This window comes from Astatotilapia calliptera, chromosome 9 (assembly GCF_964374335.1).
Source record: "Astatotilapia calliptera chromosome 9, fAstCal68.1, whole genome shotgun sequence".
Classification (NCBI taxonomy): domain Eukaryota; kingdom Metazoa; phylum Chordata; class Actinopteri; order Cichliformes; family Cichlidae; genus Astatotilapia; species Astatotilapia calliptera.
Window position 1 is genome coordinate 19,434,967 of NC_137430.1, and position 7,246 is coordinate 19,442,212.

The 7,246-nt window shown below is 37.6% G+C and overlaps 1 long non-coding RNA gene across 1 annotated transcript; it reads right to left on the minus strand.

Moving 5' to 3' along the window:
• Positions 1–3,424: 3,424 nt before the first annotated feature.
• LOC113029733 (uncharacterized) lies at positions 3,425–4,304 on the minus strand. Its single transcript, XR_003273485.2, has 2 exons — positions 4,080–4,304; positions 3,425–3,959 (listed from the first exon to the last, which is right to left on the minus strand). It is a non-coding gene; the product is annotated as an uncharacterized LOC113029733 (long non-coding RNA).
• Positions 4,305–7,246: the final 2,942 nt, after the last annotated feature.

Genomic DNA, 7,246 nt, shown 5'->3' on the forward strand with positions numbered 1-7,246 from the left:
TTGTTTACTTTTAAAATTACTAACAACACTGCACCCAGCTACCTTAAGGACCTTTTAAACCCTTATGCTCCTGCCAGGGCTTTAAGGTCATCGTCACAGTTACTGCTGGCTCAGCCCAGATCTCGACTTAAGACTAGAGGTGATCGATCGTTTGCTCTTGTTGCACCTGTGCTGTGGAACAATCTCCCGATTGGCATCCGGGCATCTGATTCTATTCATTCTTTTAAATCACAGCTTAAAACATATCTTTTTAAACTTGCCTTCTCCACCTTTTAATTGCTGGTTTGTTTGTTTGTTTGTTTGTTTGGTTGCTGTGACCTATTGACCTCTTGTATTAATTCCCTCCCATCTTTCTATTGGTGTCTTTTATTATGGTGGTACAGCTTTTATCTTGCTATTACCCATGTGCTGTAGTCATTCTTATTGGTAGCTTTTATCTATGAACATAACTCGTTATTTTTATTTATCCGTTATCAATGTTTGAACCTTTTATTGTTTTATGTAAAGCACTTTGGTATGCCCAAGGCTTTTAAATGTGCTCTATAAATAAAGATTGTTGTTGTTGTTGTTTACCCCCCACATCCCATGTTCTTTAATGTTGGAGAGTTTATTGTAGCATCATTTGGAGAGTTATATTTCATTTAGCATGGTATCCTTTTCTGAAAGTGACCTAAAATAAAGCACAGTTCAGTCTGACCTGAGTCGAGAGTCCCTTATTGATTGAATTCAACTTTTTCGATTTTTAAGAGATGACAGAATTTCATTCCTCATCTCAAAACAATCAAAATTTATAATTTTATCTCCTGTGCTGAAACATTTCTGCCCTGAAGGGAGTTGTCCAGTGCAGCACTGCCTCCATCCACAGGGCACAAAGGGAATATTTATTGTAAGAATGGTGCTGTCCATCCAGTGGAGCTCTGCAGGCTTTCAGTGGCTAAAAGTACACATGAAAGGTGGTCAATAGGTTGTCAGCAGTATTTTATTAGCAGACTTTACCATTAGTCAGTGTTTGTTTGATCTTGTGACTGACACTTCTCTTTGTTAATCATGTGCAATTTGATTTTTGTTGTTTGTTTTCTTTTTCAATTTACTGAGTGAGGCGTCGTACTTAATAAATCAATGGATATGGAGGATTAAGTAATTTATTAATTAATAATTTATTTAATTCTTATTTTCATGTGGGTGACTCTACTGGTCCTGCAAAGAGTCTATGTCATACTTTATGTCATAAAGTACATGTTACTGATTATTACTTAAAGAAAATAAAGAAAGTGTTTATGGACTGAGTTACTTGTGAGATCCACTGTTGAACACCTTACTGAAGATCTTCAGTGTTCAGCAAGTACAAGTTTCCTCTGATTTGACTCATGTGGGAGGATGCAGCTACCTTCATCTGAGGGTCTGTAAGAAGCTTCCATGTTATGGAGGAGAAGCCGTAGTTACTGGTGTGGAAGACCATCATGACAAAGATCCCATCCAACCTTTTTCTTTTTTCCTTTCCTTTCCTTTCCTTTCCTTTCCTTTTTGCCTGTCCCGTTTTGGTTCTTTAGCCATCAGAATTATTGTCTGAAGGCCAAGACAGATGCCCAACAGATTTATGTTACCAAGTGGATCATCACGGCCTTGCCATATTGGTCTATTTGATTGACCTTCGTTATTACTATTTATTTATTTATTTTATTTTATTTTCAGTTGTTACAGATGGGACAGGCATGACTTCAGGATAGGAAAGGGAGAAATAAAGAAAGAGAGCGAGGGAAAGAGGGACAGTGAGAAAGGGCACTTAAAAAAATCACATGGATCACCTGTTGAGAAAAGAAAAAAGAGAGCAACAGAATAAACACAACACCGTCGCAATAATCTAGCTTAGTGTAAATAACAGTAAATACTAAATATTGAATGTTATCGTGCAGCACGCAAGACCGACAGCGCCAAGAAAGGTGTAATTTGTGTCTGTGAACAGAAAGTTCACTTTGGTAGCACTGAAGTGTTACCAAAGTACAGAGACAAAGTAACTGAACCTTCAGATGTTTTTACTCTCACAACCATCAAACAAATCTACTCAATTATCATTTTTCCACGTGTGTTTTAATGTATGTCGGTCTTTTCATGTTCCATTTAAAACCTGATAACATTTAACTGTCAGTATTCTTAAAATGTCACTAGATGGCACTGTCATTTTATTTTTCACGTTTTGTTTGGGGATGTGTTAATGACAGACATTAAAATACTCTGGTCAACCAACCAGCAGTCTGCCTGCTGTGTCGTATGAAATGCGTGGAAGGAGAGGAACCGACTGTCTGTTACATATAGATAAAAAACAAAGTTCTGACGTGACCTCAGGTCAGCCAGCCTGACGGTCAGAGAAACAGAAACGTGCTGGATTGTGGATCTCTGAGCTGCACATCAAAGATGCACATATGCACAGATCAAGTCTCAAAAGTGCCTCATATACACGTTGATGCGAAGCGCCGCCAGAGCAAACGTTTCCACTTCATTTGCAGAGGTGTTTTTAGTTTGGATTGTGTATTTATTGTTTGCAGTGTATATATATATTAGTTTGCAGCTCTTTGCACATATTAATAAAAGGTTCAACTAACTGGTTTTTTTTTTGGGGGGTTATCTACTCATTAGTCATGCTAGGCATCCATCTGAACTCTATCAAAATAAAGGTGTATTTTAACTCATTTTAATTTTTTCTAATATCAGGGATATAGGACTATACAAAGTAGCTTGTGACATTTAAAACGACAGCACACTTAATGTGTCTTTCTTCACCTCGTCACTTTTTTCTGTGTGTTTGTTTTTCCGCTGATGCCTTTCAAACAAAACTAGCCATGATATTTTCCCCCTCTGACAATTAATATCAGTTAACCCCGCCCCCTTTCAGATCTGTTCACCAAAAGAAAAGGAGAAAAAACCCATCATTAACGCTGTACATCACTTGTCAGACCGGTTTCATTTTCATACTTTGTAAATATCCATGTTGTATGGAGCTTGAACTAAAATGTAAATATGTTTACTGTATTTGTAATAATTATAATCCATTCGCTGTATAGCATAGATGTGTCATGCAGATATCCTAATTCTCTGTATGGTAATCTTGCACCATTGAGCTGTTAGTGAATGAGACAACAATAAAAGTGCAAAACGTGCATTAGCAGATGAAGTGCTGCCTGCTTATTTCCTGCTTTGTGTGAGCTTCTGCTGTAGTTTATTATGTGCTTTTAATCCCAAGAAACCACCCTTTTACTGTGGCGCACGATAACATCTTCTGATGTTTGGTGTCATCTTCCTGTGATCTCCTGTGAACAGGTGGATTCACAGCAGTCGCTGAACACTGTAAAGACTCTAGAATAATTATGGAGGAACAACATTTAAAGGACTAACACAGACAAAGAATTAATCATACAATGAAGTAATGTCATTTTTAAATGTTTATTTATAAACAGGATAAAACCATTCAAGTATGGAGTGACAAATAAAACAGCATCCTCTGATCTGCTGATTGGGAAACAGAGGATGTCAGTGTATCTTTTAGTGCTAGTTGTCCAAATTGAGTGAGATGACTTTACATTTGAATAGATTTGATTACAAGTTATATTTGGCTTTAATTGAATGCAGTTCAATTTGATTTAAATCAAGCCAATTCACAACAACATTTTCCTCAATATGCTAAAATTCCCACCGAGACTAGAAAAGATTATTCTAAAACTGGTAAAAATACAATTCTCTTCATGCACAAAATCCCACCCAGTCCCACAACCCAGGATGAATATTCCTTGTGTGTTCTTGAGCTGGACAGAAATTCCTCTTGCTGAGCGGGCTCGTGCCAGGCAGACGAGGAGCCTCCTGTCCCAGTCTCGTCCGTCCACTGGGACCATCACATCCCAGCCCAGTTTGCATTCTGCATTGGAGTCCATCGCTCGATACCACCGCGGCTCCCCTCACGCCATCACCTGCAAGTTAAAACAAATAGGAGCCAGAACCATCATCCCAGAAGCTGCCCTGGCTTATAGCCATGGCGACCCTCTCCCAACACGGCTGCACCCAGTGAACAACAGTGAGACACTACTCACAAATGCAGGCAGTGGTATACATCTGCCCTGATGTCAATCACACACGTTGTCTCCCACTGCTGCCGTTCCTGCTGTCGGGACTGGGTGACCACATCACGCTGACGGGTCTCCAGATGAGGCGTCGCACCCCCACGATCACACAGCGGCTCCCTCTTTTCCACCTGGCCTTCATGCGTTCCTCTTCCAATCTAGGGCCTCTCTCCTTCCAGTGCTCAGCTTGCTTCCTTTTAATAAGGCCTTTAAACAGCTGAAAGGACACCACTGGACACACCCATGCCTCAGCAGGTGAGCACTATCAGCTCATTTGTCCCATGCCCAGCCAATCCACAGTGGATTAAAACAATGTAAAAATAAAAGACTAAAAACATGTGATACAAACAGAGTAAAATCGTGCAAATAAAAACAACGCTCACAAATAAACACTAAACTCAGATTACAACCAAAATAAATGATAAACACAGATTTCTAATGTGTGAAACTTAAATACATCACCAAATGAAATTTTTATATTAAAAGTTCAAGTTCCAACATAAATTCATTTAATTTTGCTTAGCAAAGTACTTTTCAACTCTAATAATTAGTAAGAGTATATTTCTTATCATCTATTGGTCATCTCACCTGATGAACTTCAATTAAGATTATAACACAGGAGTGATTGTCTCTAAAAGTGGGCTCCTGCACGCTTGCAGACATTTTTCCATCACAACTTATGGATGATGAATGATTTGATTAAAGCTGTGAAAACATTACTGATAACCTTCATGTGATATTACATTAAAGCCAATTTTTTATTTTCTTTAAAGTCTGTCTTTAAATACAAATGAAGTTCAACTTTAGCAAGGCTGATGGTAAACTGGCCCTAACAAGTCCACTTTATTGCGTGCTCATTGACTTTCTCCTATCAGAGCTGTTTAACAAGCCCACTTGATACATGCTGATTAATCTATCACGCGTATCAGTGGCTCATGGTTGCTTAAAGCCTATGTCTGAACTTGAGCACAGAGCCAGAGCATCATTCAATCCATTTAATCCCATCATTCAAGGATGACAAACTCCACTTTCTCTGCATCAAGACAGCTCATAACTTTTTAACAGTGTCTCTCTGTCCTTATAATTTTATGTATTCTTCTGTAATAGATAACTATACGCTATCATTGCAATCTACACTACAGCTCAAAATTTTGAAGTCAATTTTCACCTGGTTTATAACCATGTGATCAGTTCACACATCAGTGTCCAAAAGACGCTCATTTTTTAGCTGTGTCTATCATCAAAAATTGAGTTGATTGCAAACTCTCCCTAACAAGTTCACTTTATTGCGCGCTCATCAATCTCCTCTACAGCTCAAAAGTTTGAAGTCAGTTAGAAACGTCTTTTTTTCTTAAAAAAACAAGATTCTTTTTATATTTTGTAAATTAGTTGTGAATGCAAATAAATATTATTGCTTAAAACTTGCATCGATCACCAATTATGATTGATGTTTGATAAAATATTACCTGGTGTATGGATTACAACAATAATAGCGAGTGTGTAGATTATATTACCTATCCTCAGTTTATCACATTAAATCTCAGCCTACTGGTGACCCAGCATTTTTCAAAATACAGCCGCGCTAACCAACATCATTTTTTTCAAGTAAAATAAAAATCAATTTTATTTATTACCTTTTTAAACACCTGATTTTTCTTTCTAATGTCATTAAAACAAGTTTGCACATTTGTATAACAACAGTTGGACTTCCAGATCTTTTAAGCTTTCAGTTTTATTCTCAGTGAGACACATAGATTTGTTTTCGTCTCTTTCAATAAGAAAGTCAAATCTTCAAACCCTAAAGCAATCTTTGTTTCTTTCAATCATTCCAATATTTTTCATCTCCTGTTAATTGCAGTTAACCAGGGCTTAGCTACTCTGATCTACAGTGATTTTGGGGGTGTGGATACCTAATTTTTTCACAGGTGCAGAGTCTTTTTCTACAAAATTATGAACAAACTGCATTTTTTTTAAATTACCATTAACATTAATGTAGACTGACAAGTAACTCAACATGTGACACAGTGATCAGTAGAGAAGAAAGAAAATAACCCATTTCAAAATTTCTAGTTCAGATCAAAATTATTGTTCTGATTAAGGAAACAGTAAATTTGGCCACATTATTGTTCTGATCCTCCAGTTTTCCCTTTCCAATGTGAATAAATAAAATTCTACTTTTGTTGTTGTTTTTTAAATAAAAGCAGATGCACACCCAGATATTTCTTACAGTAAGAATCCTCCAACAACCTTTCAAAAGAAACATTTTTTGTCTTTCCTCAATTTTGAGAGCAACTGAACCCACAAACCTGAAGCTGCAGACCCCAAACTAACCAAATGTAATGTTTCCTTAATCAGCACAGTCATTTTTACCTCTTTGTGTGTTATGTTTACTCACAGTTTTGATGCTTGCTTCTTTGACTTGATCCACGATTAGCTCTGCACCATCGCTCTGCTGTTTTCTCTCTCCTCATGCTTCTCCTTCATGCGTCCTGTCCTCAAATATAATCCAACCTGCCTCCTTGTTTCCTCCTTGACTTGTATTCGCAAAATTTCCAGTTAAATTAAGAGAAATCCATAAAAAGTTTTCCTGCTTCAAAAGCTCTTCCAGTTGCCTGTCTTCTTGTCCTCTTTTAAATGTGCATTTTTCTACATTTGTATTTATTTGACTTCATATTGCCATGATAACATAGCACAGAGCATCGTGGTAGATTAAGGCAGGTGGTTCTGTCCTCTGCAGAAATGCTGGTGTTCCATAGTGATGTAAAAGTATGTTAATAATCTTTAAACAGACACTCACTGATCCTGTAAGAGCAGGAATTTAACTACAAACCCTCACAGTCCCCATCAGTATCATTCATTCTGCTCTGCAGCAATGGTCACAGTGGCTGCTTTAAGTACGTTTGCCCCATAGAAATCCACTGATGTTCAGTGAGTCCCTTTGACACATATTTAGACCTTCATAATTTTCGGGGTGCATGAGTGTTATATCTCCATCTCATCCTAAACATTGCACCAACATGTAAAATACAATTCATTTTAATTTAAACTTGCTTTATTCTGAATAAATGTGTGAGATGGCCCTCAGGCCTCTAAATCCACGTCCAGGTTTGGGTGACTACTTGGATTAGGGGAGTATT